Here is a 15895-nt window from a genome sequence, read left to right as displayed (position 1 = left end):
GGACAAAACAGATAAAGCCTGTGACCTCAGATAGCTTCCATTTGACAATAAAAACTGTATTCATCAAACACTCATATAGTGCTTACTCCATGTCAGGTGTTAGGCCAAGCATTTAATTAATAAACATTAATTTGTTTGATCCTCATTAAAATTCTATGAGCTAGGTATTATCCTTGGAAATGAGGAAACGGAGACTAAAAGGGTTCCATAATCTACCCAAGTTCACATAAGTAGTTAAGTGGTGAAGCCAAGACTTAAACCCAGGCGGTCTGGCTCCAGAGCCCAGGCTACTGTGCCTCTCAATAATAAGTAAAACATGCTAGAGGGTGGTTTAAGTACTCTAGAAAAAAGGAAAAAGTAAAGCAGGAAAAGAGGAATTTAGAATACTGGGGGACACGCTGAAATTTTAGACTGGGTGGCACAAGTAACATTTAAGCAAAGGCACGCAGAGCCTAAGGAGGTCAACCGTGCACATTGTAGGGAAGACTGCTTCACCGAGACCGAACAGTCTGTGGAAAGGTGTGAGGCAAGTGCCTGGGATGTGCAAGGAACAGCAAGGCAGCCAGAGATGCTAGAGCACAGGGAGCAAGGGGAAGAGTAACCACTGCCTTTTCAGCAACACATGGTTTACACCAGATTCTGTATTTGCTTGGTGTTCTCTAACTGCTCTCTTACTATTTATCTTGACTCCCCAGATGAACTGTGAACTCTAAGAACAGAGCCTGTGGCTTCTACCCTCTTTGTGTGTCCTCAGTACTTTTAAGTTAATGTTTACCGAATCCGTCTGCCTTGCCTCTGTGGATTCCATAAACTACAAAGAAGACAAGCAGATCCTGTGAGGGCAGCTTCAGACATCTCTGGCCATCAGTCCTCCTGCACTAGCGGTAGCAGGAACCTCTATCTGTGCTAACACTGCTCCTATGGAAATATCAGTATGTACCCATAGTTTGTTTCCAAGCACACCTGCAAATGTTATACTCTAATTTTATCTCCAGGATGTCCCTTTAAATATTTTATTTCTTTATTTGAGAGAGAGAGAGAGCACAAGCAGGGGGAAGGGCAAAGGGAGAGGGAGAAGCAGACTCCCAGGACCCTGGGATCATGACCTGAGCCAAAGGCAGATGCTTAACTGACTGAGCCACCCAGGCACCCCTCCAGGATGTCTCTTTAAATGGCTGATAGCCAACAATTCTCTACTTTGCAAATGACAAAACTGTTACACAGAACCATTAAGTGATTCACTTGAGCTCACTGCACAACAGCTGAGTCAAGGTTTTCTCATGTAGACGAGGAGATCAGGGAATGTAGAGGCACCTGGCACCTGTATCCTCCTTTGTGACCCACCCCCACCCCATAGTGGGCACAGGGCCTCCCAGACCTAAGACTCTGAGGACCCCTGACTCTCAGATTTCAGATGTCCTGGATCACAAGAATGGGTTCTCTGAAGGTCAGTAATGACTGAACACAGTGAAGGGTCCCAATCACATCCACACTGGCAAAGACCAAGCATTTAGTTAAGTCATACAGAACTTAGGTAAATGGAATGAGACGCCCACGTTACTTTAAGATAAAAGCCTTCCCTTTGTTCCTTTCTCATCAGGTGAAGAATTTCCAGATTCCTTTTCCCATAGTTCCCATGGAACTCAACAAGCTATCGCTACTCACAAAGAACTAAAGAGTATGCATCACACATTCCCCTATTTCTGGTTTCAGTCTATAAAGGAAGCAAAAAGAAAATCCCTTTTTGCTCTAAGTAAGAAATGGTAGTATAGCTTTTCCTCCCATTTTATTTCCAAAATAAATGACTCCAATTTAATTCCGTTTTATTTTCCAGATCAAGCCCAGAACAAAATGAATCATTTTCCATAGGCTGAGGAGCAATGGAGGAGAAGAAAGCCAAAAGAAAGAACGTGTTTGTAGCCGTAAGTGAGAGCGTGGGTGCTGTCGCTGCTATGTTCCATTTAGATGAGCTTTCTCATGAAGGCATCAGGAAATAGCAGGAACTACACGGAAAGTAAAAGGCAGTGCCTACCCTTAGGCAGCTTGGCCACTCAACATAACAAGTGATCCTTTAGCCCCAGGACTGCTTCTCCTTTTCGAGAAGCCCAGTGACCAGCCCAAGCATGAGTCCTAGAGAACTGCTACTGCTGGGAGCATGGGTCCCCAAAGCCGAGGAGGTAGCTGCCTATGTCTGCAACTGTTAGAGGGAGTAACAGCATCATTTCTGTTTACAAATGTCAAACAGTCTATGAGTAACAGCTATTAGAGGTGTGTTGGCTCCAAAAACCATAATTAGATTATAACAGTGTTAACTTTCCTGATGTTGATCACCATACTGTGGTTACCTTCTTCTTGATAAATTCATGCTGAAGTTTTTAACGGTAAAAAGGGGTACGATGTCACCAACTTTCAAATGGCTCAGCAAAAATGAGAGGAGAGTGGGGAGAAAATAAAAAAGCAAATGGGACAGAATGTGAACAATTAATAAAATCTAATTTAATAGACCTAGATAATAGGTACAAGATGCTCTTGCAAGCTCTCTGTAAATGTGAAAGTATATAAAAGGAAAGTTATCCAACAACAGAACTTTACCTGTACCCCAACAAACAGGTGGGCATGCTCTCCCAGTAATAGCAGGAACCACCTCCCACCTAAAGCACCCAGAGGCCAAGGCATCAGAGGGGGCTGGCACAGTGACACTCATGGCGAAACAACTGGAACAATGAACAATGCTGACAGAGGTTGGGGAGCACATAAGGCAGCCGCTATCTCTGGGCTTTTCTCTGGCATCAAGTCATGCTCTCAGGTTTTTCTCCCAAATCAAGTCATATTCTCAGCACATGGAAAAATAAGGCCAGATTTTTGTGTTTTGTTTTGAGAGGGAGAGGGAGGTGAGACAGCACAAGCAGGCGGAACAAGAGAGGGAGAGGGAGAAGCAGACCCCTCGCTGAGCAGGGGGCCCAATGCGGAACTCGATCCCAGGATCCCGAGATCATGACCTAAGCCAAAGACAGACGCTGAACCGACTGAGCCCCCCAGGTGCCCCAAATAAGGCCAGTTTTACCGAAAGGGGACTGGGAAGGCATGAAACTTGACGCCTTGGCATCATCTGGGGCTCTTTGCTCCCCTTATCTCTTCTATCTAATCAGTGTCCTCTTTCCAAAATGTCTCTGGCATCAAGTCCCTTCCTCTCTATTTCCATTGCCAACAACCTGTTCCAGTTCCCTGTCATGTCACACCTGAATTACTACCGATCACTCAGGGTGGGCAAACCATGACTTGTGGGCCAAATCCAACCTGCAAACAAAGAAGGGTTTTACATTTTTAAATGACTCAAGGGGAAAAAAATCAAAGACTATTTTGAGACATGTGAGAATTAATATGAAATTCAAATTTGGAGGGCCATAAATAAAGCTTTGTTGGCACATAGCCATGCCCATTTGTTCACCAATTGTCTGTGGCTGCTGTCCTACTACAATAGTAGCTGGGTAGCTGCATCAGAGACCACATGGCCCACTGAAACCTAAAATATTTACTTTCTGGCCCTTCGTAGGAAATTTGCCAACTCCTCCCACAGGTGGTCTTGCTTGACTTTCATCTTTCCCGCCTCCACCAGATTAATGGACACAAAATACAATTTTCACACTGCTGCTCTGTGTTCCAACACCTCTGATGAACTCCTGGTTGCCTATAAACTTCACATTGTCCCGCGGCATTCACCAGATCAGGTGAATAAACTTGCTTTTAGCAAGAAAAGCCTACAAAGGCCATGCCTTTGCTCATGCCACTCTCTGCCTTTTAGAAAACTCTTCTTGCCTTCAACTGCTAAGCCTACCTTTCAAAGCTCTGGGAGCATTTCCTGGTTCCCCTTCCTCTGCTTCCACAGCACCCTATACTTACCCTCATCACAGCTCTTACCACACTACACTGAAATCATCTATTTGTGTGTCTGTCTCCCCAGCTACAGAAACATTCCAAGAAGGCAAGGAACATGTCTTACTCATCTCCCAACACCCAGACAGAACGTGGCACAGCAGTCCACCAGCACTGGGCTCAACTGCAACCCAGTCAGGCTGGCCTCCTCACTGCTCTCAATGCATCCTGCTCACTCTCAACTCCAAGCTCTGCACACACCAGCACCTACACAATCCTAGTAATCACCTGGGACCCAGTCTACAGGCCCAAATGAGTTAGTGTGGCCTAGGGTTCAAACCCCAGGCTCTTCCCACTCACCTGCTGTGTGCCCTTGGACAAGACACTTGTATCGCAGGGATGAGATGGTACCACCTACCTAACTTGCAGGGTAGGCAACGCACACATAGCATCTAAACCAACACTTTGTATATAATAAATCCTCAAAAGGTAACAGAGTTGACCCTTGAACAATGGAGGGTTGAGGGTGCTAGCCCCCACGCTGTTGAAAATCTGCGTGTAACTTTTGACTCCCCCAAATCTCAGCCATTAATGTCCTACTGTTGACCAGAAGCCTTACTGATAACTTAAACAGTTGATTAACACATATTTTGTATGTTATATGCATTATGCACTATATTCTTAGAATAAAGCCAGAGAAAATATTATGAAGAAAACCATAAGAAAAATACATTTGTAGTACCATACTGTACTTATCAAAAAAAAAAAGCTGCATGTAAGTGGACCCACACAGCTCAAACCCATGTTATTCAAGGGTCAACTGTAGTTATTGTCCTTAAAACTGGAGTCACCTGTCTGTGCCACTTGGGTATTTCATTGCTTCTTTCCTCTTTGCCCAAACTTTTTTTTACATTTATACTGTATCTTCTGAAGCAGATGAATTCGTCAAGAACAGGGTAAGGTCATATTTTTCTATAAACCTGTGCCCTGTCCTAATACCCAGTATACTGCAACATGTGGAGGAAGAGACCAAAAGACGATAAATTAATAAACAGATTATTCCAGGAAGACTAATAGTTGGTAATAAGAAAAAGAACACAGAGCTAATCTCAGATAAGGCCGAGAGTGATAAGGTAGAGAGCAGAAGTTGAGGGCAGGGGCAGGGGGCATTTGAGGGTACTTTTATATTAAGCATGAACCCACACATGCTCTGTCCCTGGAGGAGAAGAAAACCAATGTCTCAGTATTTTGCTCCAAATTTCGTAAGCAACAGTCACTAACAGTATTAGCTAACATGTAGGGTGCTCAATGGGTAACTGGCAGAATTCTACGTGCTTACGACCAAATAAAGTGAATAGGATTGTTGTGCCACTGCATAGATGAAGAAACTGAGGGCCAAGGTTAAAGTACACACCCAAAGTCATGCACCCTAGTAAATGGTGCAGAACAGTCTAGTTCCAGTGTTCATATTCTTTTTTTTTTTTAAAGATGTATTTATTTGACAGAGAGACAGAACACAAGTAGGCAGAGCGGCAGGAAGAGGGAGAGAGAGAAGCAGGCTCCCCACCGTGCAGAAAGCCCAATGTGGGGCTCGATCCCAGGACTCTGGGATCATGATCTGAGCCACCCAGGCGCCCCTCCAGTGTTCTTGTTCATAACCACTCCACATTTTGGTCTTTTTAATCTAATTTAGCTCCATCACTCACCAGCTGAGAGATATCAGGCAAGTCATCTCATCTCACTGAGCCTCATGTTTCTCAACCTGTTAAGTGGGCACCATATACTTAACTGTTGTTAAGGATCAAAGGAGATGATGCCATAAAGTGTTTTTATGAAGTAGACTCCTGATGTATTAGTTCCTTTCCCACCTGTCCATACTTCAATATAAGTAAGGTTTTTAGGCAAAACCCTTGGCCTGCTTTACTCTCCTAGTAGGGAATGATCAACACTTCACCCTGCATTTTCTTGCCTGTCGCCTTTGCCCAAGCATTTGGGCCTCATGAAAGCCTGCAGAAATACTGTGGAGACAAGCATGAAGGAAAGTGTGCATGGAGCCAAGTGAGGCAGCACAGAGATGGTCCAGATGAATCCTGGTGGGCAAATGAATACTGCATGAGCAGAAGCTGGCCAGCCAGACGCTGCCAGGATGCGCCCTGACGGCCATAACAGCATCTGGTTCTGTCTGTCGCACCAACAAGCCGGGATGATAGACCTGGGAGCCTGTAAAGGCAGAGCCCAGTAACTCCTGTGGCTCTGAGGCTGCGCGCATACTGGGGGATGGAGAGGGTCCACGCAGGTAAGTGACGCAGTCATTTTCACCAATGGTGGAAAATCAGACTGTCTGAAAAAGTTGTATACAGAAAAAGTAAAATTTTAAATTCCTAGAGAGAAAATTCTGTTGCAGAATTCCTTTACTGTGAATAATTAAATTTAAAGCCAAGAAGTACAGACACACCCTATTATATTTTGGAGGTCAATACAATTTCCATACATCAAGTTTGCTTAACGCAAGGGATACCTTTAAACTGATGAACACTTCTCTAGAGTCACTGGTCATGGACAGAGAGAACTTGTCATTAGCAGCATGCAAAAGAATCCTAAGTATTATTACCAAACTGAGTCAACTCAATTTCCAGGAGACATAAGTAATTTCTACTTGAATGGACCCGATCATAGTGATCAAAGGTCTTATAAAAGATTAAAACGTAAGCAAAAACTATCTCACTAAGCATATCAAGCAATAACAAGCCCCATTACCCCTTTTTCACAATATATCAGTTTTCAAATATAGCACATGACAAGGAGATACATAAGGAAGATGGAGGCGTAGGAGGGCTGGCAGATACCAATCACTACAAGGCTACCACTGGGTGCCCAGGTCACTGTTGGCACAGTGATGTGGTCCTAGAGTTAGAAAGGAGCCACAGTGGTAACATGGTCTGATCTAATCCCCGAAGCCCTGGTAAAGCGTCTTCATGCCCAGAAATGCTCCCACCCCTACTAGAACACCTGGAAAGGGCACAGCCCAGCAATACACTCCTCTAGCAAGGGCTACTGGTCTTTTGGAGCACCTGTACCTACCTCCAAGCAAGCAGTGATTACACAAGGACAAGCACACCAAACCCAACAGATGGGCAGTAGTGATGGGTCTAAGGGCAGCCTGCAGGAAAGGGAGGTGGCCCCAGCCTTTCCTGCTACCAAGGTGCAGGGCTGGTCCTCAGAGAGGAGCTGCAAAGAGATCCTCTGTTTGCTAAAACACAAACATTCCAGAAACGACAGCCACGGGGGTGGATAAATTTCGGAAATTCTCAATCTTATGTGCATGAAATGAACAAAACTGAATCAAGGAGAAATATTTTGGCAGTAAGTATAAATTATCTCACTACTCCACGTTCAGGGCTCCCTGGCCAGTGAAGTCACTTATTATAGCACACTATGGTTTTCTGGATTTGTGTCAGCCTGCCCTAGAAATATGGTAACTTCTTATAGGTAGACATTGTTTTACTACCTGGCACTTGCTTTATTATATAGCACTTATTCAATAAATGCACACTAAAACCAAGTCCCAGTGTGTAACCTAAAACTCTTAGGTCATGAAATTTCTTCCTTCCCTGACTCCCTGAGGGTGTTGAGGTCCATGGGCTTCTTGGTGCACCACCCAGCCCAGGGAGGTGTACAGTAAATCCTGGGGGCTGATTCATGTTGCCGTCTCATGAATTTCTTTGCCTTGTCCAATACTGTCTTTTTTTCCCCCATTTTCTCTTCCTTTTGCTCCCTCAACATTTCACCTTACAACGAGGTGATTTAGAGTCATCCAGCCTCTGCAACTTATGGACCTTACCCTCTCTGGAAGAGTTTTCCTATGATAAAATAGGAGTGACAGTACCTACCTGAAGACGAGATATGATGTGTGTATACTAAAGTATTTGGCACGGTATCTGGCCCACAGTAACACTCAGTAAGTGACAGCTATTACTACATAACTGTCCACACAATTCACTTGTCTAAAGATGCTTAAAATGCCAAAAGCAGAAGGTTAATTTTTTCCCCCTTCCTCTACAAGTCTGGTTTTGAGAAAAACCTGTTTGGAAACAAACTGACACATGTCCTTGTCACTAGTCACAATACATCCCTTTTCCTTTTTCACAGGGAAAGAAATGACCCTGACCAGTTATGACCAAACTGGGTAAAAGGTTCTGTTCCAAATATGGTTAGGACCCCAGACTAGCTTATTTAAGTAAGTAAGAAAATGAAATTAAAATCATCCGTAAAGTCGTTGAGCTACAGCAATGAGAGGGCTTGCTCAAGTTCTAGGTCCTGGGAATCAGCAACCCATGCCAAGCAAAAAGATAGAGGAGGGAAAGGAAAGGGTTCTTCATCTTTTCTGGGAGCAGTGCTATAATCAATACTCCTTCTAGATCCCATGGTCCAGCCCCTGGGTCCCTGAAGACTCTTTACACTGTCCTAGGTATCCCTTTTTGGAAGCCCACCTAGGCCCCTCTAAATGCTTCAGAACTACCTTCTCTGACTCTGCCCCAATTTTAACAGAATATACCAGTTAACCTAAACGCATCTCTCCAGTAGCATTTCAGATGATAACTTAAAAATAAAGAGGGAGTTAAATGTGAAAATGGAGGGAAGGTTGTAAGAGAGGAAAGGTGACCTTCAGGATGGAGAAACTCTTTTAGGTGCAAGTCTACCCAAGTCAGCTGCCCTTAACTGGCCCATGAGAGCACAAATCTGGAACCAAATGCCTACTAAGCCTGAAGTGGCTTCCTCATGTAGAAAGCAGTGATCCTCACAGCACCTACCCTCTACGACTGTTGTGAGGACTGAGTGAGTTCATCCACGCAGAGTCTGGTACACAGTCAATTGTCTCTAAGTGCCTGCTGCTGCTACCAGTGCTAATGTCATTATCATCATGTTGCTACTTTTCTCGCTTCTTTTCCTTTTCCACTCACAAACCCAACAATTCTCAATCAAAGGCAGCTTTGGTGGAGGAGGTGGGAGAAATGAGGGGAAAAGACAGGGCAGAGTGCAGCTGGGACCTTCACAAGTCAGCGTTTTGTAGGCTGGGAGCAGTCTGCACTGAAGGTTTATTGCGGTAACGCAGAGGGGCTACAGGAGCTGGAAGTATTGCCCACCGTTGATCACCCTTTTGGATAATTACTCTGCTCCTCTTTTCTTCTCAAGCTCCAACACTGACATAGGGGAGACCTCCCCAAACTCAAGCTTCCTCCATACTTTACTTAAATCAATAACAGAAAAGAAGCAGGGCAGAAGAAAGGACAAGGCTGGGACCACACAAAGCTTCGCTTTGCCTTTTAGTTATTATTTAAAATAGTAAAGAAGTCAATAAAAGCTACTAGTTAACCACCTGCTGTCTCTCTCCTTCCAGAGTTAACCAAACCAGATCTTTCATTAGATATACAATTAAACAGACCTCTGTAGACCTATCTAATGAAGAAAGACTCCTTTCCTGGCTTCCATTCACACACCAAGACGTGCTCACTTCTCTCTTCCTGGGATAGACGCTGAGCAGGCCCTGCAAGAAGGATGCAGGGAGACGCAGTTGTTCTTACTACAGAACTTAATACTTAGCAGAAGCTCCTGCCCTTCTTCTTCTACCTGTCACCCAGGTACAAATCAACAGTCCTACTTCTCCTCCCTTCCGTAATTTGATTATCACCACTTTTATTTTTTTAAGATTTTATTTATTTATTCGACAGAGACAGCGAGAGAGGGTACACAAGCAAGGGGAGTGTGAGAGGGAGAAGCAGGCTTACTGCCGAGCAGGGGCTAGATCCCAATGACCTGAGCTGAAGGCAGGAAGGCAGACGCTCAACGGCTGAGCCACCCATATGACCCACTTTTATTTTTTTGTAAATTGTGGCAGTTTCCTCTGTGGAATTCTGACTCCATAATGACAACAAGTCAATGAATTGCAGGGTTTGGGGTGATAGTTTCCCTGTACTCCCTCCCCAGTTTCTTGAGGACTACAAGCCTTCATACCCAAAGATAGCTAAAGGCCAAACCATGAAAACAGCAGCCATGTACAGCTGAGCCCACAGGGGTAGGGATGTTCTACCCACTGGTATATCCCAAGCATCACAGAGCCTGACACCCTCCACCATTCCACCCAACTCTACAGGATCAGAGCTGAATTCTGAAAAGTGGAGCCGAAGATGGGGGAGGGAAGCATGGAAGAAGGGGAAGTCCACAGAGAGTTTAGGTAAATTTCCAAACAATATCCCCATCATTCCCAAAACTTACTGCATTATTTGTAGAAGCTAAAGACTGACAAGGAATCAGAATTTCAACTTTGCCATCTAAAGGAGAAACTGAGAACCTTATTACACAGATTTTAGCCCAGTGCCGCCATGCCTCCAGGTTTACAATTTCAAGCCACAACGTGGTAAGTTTAAAAAGCCTGGGTACTAAAGATATCCCCTGAGTTAGAAAATCACAAATTTCCTGTCCACAAACCACCTTGCTTCTCTCTGTCCGTATTCTCACCTTCTGGTCTTATTAAATACTTCATACTCTCCAAATATAGATGCTTTTTCAGCTCTGATTATTTTTTTCTAAAGTAATGACTCTCCACCTGGCTAGAAGAATGCTTCTGGCTCGAGAAAAAGTCCAGGGTGCGAAAACTTTACATCAATGAAAAATAAAGCCTCAGTACAATCACAGCTCATCAGGCCCCAGTGAGGCACCAGCCAGGAGTTAGGGACTGACATCTGCTCTTTAGTCACCACTAAAGCTTGGGAGTTAAGAGCACACACTTCGAAACCTGACAGCTCAGGTTTGAGTGCCAACCCTGCTCTCACTCCTTCAACCTAGGGTCTCAGCAAACCCTAGTTCCTTATTTGTAAAACTGGACAGGAACCAGGTCCACATTCCTCAAGATTATTTGCAAGAGGAATATCCACACCATGTTTTTCCTATAATTCTGGAATTAACCAAAGTTATTTAATATACTATCAAATAAGTTCAATGGAACACAATAAGAATTCACTTAGGGCTGAAACAATCTCAAATTTCTCACCTGAGAGTACATTTCACAATCAAATACAGAATTTATAATATCCTCTTAAAGGCTTTTTACAGATGTGCCCACAGGAGAAAGCAACCACAATACTGAATTGGCATCTGTGTGGCCAGGTAATGAGAGGGCAAAGCCTTCCTGCTGGCAGCAACAACGCAAAATAAGATATTTTCTCACTATAAAACCCAACTCATTCTCATCCTTGGGGTACAAGCCATCATCCTAAATGATTGTCTACATAGCAAACTGTCAGATGGGACCAAATACACACCGATGTTCTCATGTTTAAATGCCATTCTCTTCACCTACAACCCACTAAAAAAGAAAAAAGTAATAAGCCTTATTTTAAAAAGACACTTTTCACAATACCCTGCATCAACGCACCTCAAGTTAACCTTAATTAATGTCTGTGTTAAACAGCAGCATTAAAAGAACGGAACTGTGATCTGCATTCTTGGAAACACTTTCCCTGAATTAAACCTCTGGAGAAAAACCAGCCAAGACAGAGGGCTAATCCATGCCCCCTATGGGAGGAGGTAGAGGCCTTGCCTGAGGGGCCCAACAAACAATTGTGATGACTAGTTTACCATCCATGCCAGAACCTGCAAAGCCAGGACCTGCAAAGGCTATCACTACGTCTGGCTTTCTGCTAACACAAGGCGAGCCTCTGATGTGTGTAAGGGCTCCTCAAAGTGGTTTTTAAACTAGGAATTTACAGTGTACCACACAGACCTCCAATAACACTATCACCTTGTAAGGCAGTTAGGCAAAGGGGGGATGGCTCATAGATAAGTGACGTATGTGGCTGCCATCATCTCACCCAGTCCACCACTACCCTAAGAAAATAAAAGGAAAAAGCACTTCATGGTTCTCGTGGCCACCTGCCCAGAACGACCCAGCAACCCACCCTCAGCCCCTGCTAGACTCCAAATCCAGGGTATCAAGACAAGGACCCACCCCCTGGAGGCCGGCGCTCGCCTGGCCACGGTGCAACAGAGGAGCCCCATACTCCAGCTCGACTGGAAGGCCAATGGCCCGGGGCTGGGCTGAGGCGGCAGGGCAGGACGCACCCCATCCCTAACCCTCCGGACGCTAGTTAAGAGATCTTCGCCCTCGCCCCCAAAGCTTCTCCAGAACACTCAGTCCCAGCCACTCTCCCTCCCACTCCCACAAGACGCTGGAAGCCTCCCCCCCGCCCCGCTCCCCTGGCTTCCCCCAGTGCCAGCCTCCCCTGGAACTCCGGGGCACGCGGGGCGCACCTGACCGAACATCCAACTCCTGGAGGTCAAGGTCAGGGGCCGGGAGGGCGGGGGAAGCGCGAGGAGGGGCTTCCTCGTCGGCTCTGCCGCCCCGCTAGGGAAAGGGCTCGAAGGGGCCGCCAGAAGGAGGCGCCAAGCGCCCACGGCGGGTCCCGAGCCCTCCAGGCTGCCCAGGGGGGAGGTCTTCAGCTACAGGTCCGGTCGCGGCGGTCGCCGGCCCTACAGCCGCCCTCTGGGGGCCCCGAAAACCCTGCGCTCAGGGCGCGGGTCGGATGCGGCCCCCATGGAACGGTTGGGGCTGGTCAGGTCCCGAAGCCCTGTCCTCACCTCCGCCTCATGCTGGTGTGTCCCCCGGCGCCGGCGTCCCCTGGCCGGCCCGGGCCGCTGAGACCCGCTCCGGGCCCGCAGCCCCGCCGCCAGCGGCGCGACCGCCGGCGGGGCGGGCACATGGGAGGGCGGGGGCTGCGGCCCTTCAGCCTTGACCATAGGACCCCAGCCTCAGGGGCGACAGATCTAGGTGCGCCTCTGAAACTGGCAAGCGGTTCCCGCCCTCAGGGTTGCCGTTGCTACCTGTAGGCTCAGACTTTGCCAGAATCTCAAGATTATATGCAAAGGTAAAGAAATGGACTGTCGCCACTCCCTTCCTCCTCTTTACCCCCCCGCATGGTCCATATGGTACATTCCTCAAAGCCGGCCAAGTGAGAAAGGGAGGAGTTGATTGGTTGGGGATCTTGGAAGGGCGCAAGGAACCACACAAAATGGCCAATGGAAAAACACGGTGGGCATATCAAACCTGCCAGATGGGGAGAAGAGAGGATGCGTTTAAAGGGAACTGGTTTGTTGCCCTCAGAAGCAGCCGCAAAACAAAACCAGAATTTTCTTCCTGATTTTATCCAGACGGGAAACAAAGAGATTAGGGGCTCCTCATATTTTTGGGTTAGAGCTAAAACAAAATATAGAGAGAATTTAACCGGATTATCTGTGCGTGACTTTCGGTGGGTTACTCTACATCTCTCAGCCTCAGTTTCCTCATCTAATCCAATGACAATATTGGTCCTTTTCCTATTCTGTGATGCTATAATCCTTCGCGTGGACTTAGCAATATTTACATATATTCTTCAATTTCCGGCATGCTCCCCTATCTTAAAGAACGTTGGTTGAAAGTTAGACTTTCTGACACCAAATCCTTTATACAGACATTATAAACCCCATCTTTTGTAAAGACAAATTCAATATTCCTTGTCCCTTCTCTCTTAAAGCAAAGCATTCTTCCTACGTGTGGAGAGCACCCCAACTCTCTACTCCCCCCCACAAATATCTCATAATTTCTACTCTTCCAAGAGTCACCTTTTCTTCTTCCTTCTCTCTTCCTCCACAATATCAAAATTTCAATTCATAATTACTACACCTGTTGAACCATCCAGAATCCCTGCCTTTCGCAGCAAAGCTCGCTAGGCAGTCCTCATTAGAGCTGCTGAAGTGCTGTCTGAAGTGTCTGGCATACCATTCAACTATTCATGGCCAATTATGCTTTTAGTCACACTACATGTCCAATTCAAGACTTTGAAAGCATCCCTTGGGGGCTAGTCTGCTCTATTTTAGAGCTTTATACAGGCAGCTCGGCCTACCTTTTGGCCACCAAACTTCAGACCAACTCCACCTTGATTTTTCAGAACTTTTCAACCTTCCGTCATCTGTTCTCCCTACATCCACTCAACCTTCTTCCAAATTATATGAGATGTTTGGGATACTTTTCTAATAGCTCCACTCTCCATACACATACCCTCAACTCATCTTCCAACTATTATTCAGTGAGTTCTAGAAAGTCCGGTTTCTCCCTGAAGTCTTCCCAGGTTGATTAACAGAAGCTGCTAGCTCATAGAGCTCCCATTTCTACTCAGTGCCACCATAACCCCGAGTTTCTGCCGCAATATGCAATTTTTATTAATATAGCTACAGCAGCAGCTGCTTACATTCATTAAATGCTTACTATGTGCTAAGTAGTGTTGGGAAGTGCTCTGCATGTATCATTATTACACCATCACATGAACTCTATGAAGTGCTGTTATTATTCCTGTTTCATGGAGAGAAAGTGAGTCTTAGAGAAGCTGATTTGTCCAAGTACACACAGTCGAGGTCTAACTGTGGTTTCTGCCTTCACAACCCCATAGTGCAATACTGTCTCCTATTTCTTAAGAATCTACATCATTCCACACAAAAGATAATGTCATACACTTATATCATTTTTTACATATCTATACCTATAATATCATTTCAGCCTCAAAATAACCATGTCAGGAAGGTTAGGAGCAGTTTGTCTGCAGTGAGGAAGAAAGCTCAGCTCAGAAAGGCTGACCAGTTTAGCTATGGTAACAAGGCTGGTAAATAATGAAGTCTGGTTTTCCAAGTTGTCCCTTTTTCCCACTGAAATCCCTGCTCCCTGAGTGAACACAGTCTTTTCACATATAACCAGTGGAGAATGATTATAAGCAACACGGGAACAAAAAACAGCAAAACCCCCACCATGGAATCCAGGGAGAATGGCACCAGTGCTGACAGTGGTCAGAAAACAAATCAAGGGGGGGCTTCTACAAAGAGGGAGAAGCACTACGCATTTCTTTCTACCAGCTTGTTGTTCATATTCTGTCTCTGAGATTATGCCTTCGACACACCTGGCAAATTCAATAGCAGAAGACAACAAAAACTGCCCCCCCCAACTGCCTAAAGTACCTGGAGACAGAATCAGACCCATGCCCATGAGGAAGGGATTTCTGCCACTCAGATTCAGGGAAGTTTCCTAGTTGCTATTTAGTCAAGTACCCTGCTCCGCGGACCCTTGTAACATAGCCCTGAAAATAGAAGCTGGGCTAATGATCTCAGTCTTTTTAAACTGCAGAAATCCTCACAGGGGTGGACAGGCTGGCAAAATGATGTGGGAGCCAGTAAACTTTTAATGTTGATTAAGAAGACTAAGCATGGTAATTCTGAAGCCAATACTTCTGACTCGCTCTTTGCCTGGCCCAGAACTAGTCAGTCCCGTTAATTTTCACTCCCACTGCTCTCCTGTCTTTTCTTATCCCCAGAGAGCTCGAAAATGCCTCTGTTTATCTAAGTGTTTTATTTATGCACTCTAACATTTAGTGGGCACCTACTACCAGCAAAGGACTGTCAGACTGCATGGGGTTATCCTGATGGATCACACGTGAAGCCTGTACGTATTGAGTGGAGACCCACTTGGTGAGGAATGGATCAGCCCGAACTCCTCAAAAAGTTGTGACAGGATTCCATCCCCAGTCTAATTGCAAGCTCGTGTCGGAAAGCCCATCCTTTAAAGTAGGAGGAAGAGCACTGGGCTCACTTCTGGGAGAGGGTAGTGTGGGGTAGATGGGCATATGTATTGGGGAGGAAGGTGGGAAAATGGAGGGCACCCAGAAATAACTGGACATGTACAAACAACAGGGGGAATAATACCAATCCATAATTTGGCCATTAAAAGAATTATGGTGTATTCTGCCTTACTTTTAAGAAAAATTTTTTCTGATTTCAAAAGTAATACATGTTCGTTGTTTAAAAAATTTTAATACATTAAAGTACAAAAAATTAAAATTACTCATTACTCTTAACAGCATATCACTGTTACTATTTTCATTATTTTTCCTGTATTTTCTTTGTGTATGTGTGTATGTCTTTTGTGTGTGTATCTTTTACTGTTTTT

General features: G+C 45.3%; 1 protein-coding gene across 13 annotated transcripts in view; it reads right to left on the bottom strand.

Moving 5' to 3' along the window:
- The window catches only part of MICAL3 (microtubule associated monooxygenase, calponin and LIM domain containing 3), a 276533-nt gene that overhangs the window by 191169 nt on the left and 69469 nt on the right, over window positions 1-15895 (bottom strand). For 12 of the 13 annotated variants that reach the window (XM_034646042.1, XM_034646043.1, XM_034646044.1 and 9 more), the window contains exon 1: window positions 12508-12614. The exons of the other annotated variant lie outside the window; for it this stretch is intronic. The gene's annotated coding sequence lies outside the window, so the exon portion shown is untranslated. Of the gene's footprint in view, window positions 1-12507; window positions 12615-15895 lie in introns of those variants that run through there. 13 annotated transcript variants of the gene reach the window in all.

The sequence above is a fragment of the Ailuropoda melanoleuca genome, chromosome 16, assembly GCF_002007445.2.
Source record: "Ailuropoda melanoleuca isolate Jingjing chromosome 16, ASM200744v2, whole genome shotgun sequence".
Classification (NCBI taxonomy): domain Eukaryota; kingdom Metazoa; phylum Chordata; class Mammalia; order Carnivora; family Ursidae; genus Ailuropoda; species Ailuropoda melanoleuca.
This window is presented reverse-complemented; position numbering and strand designations above follow the sequence as displayed.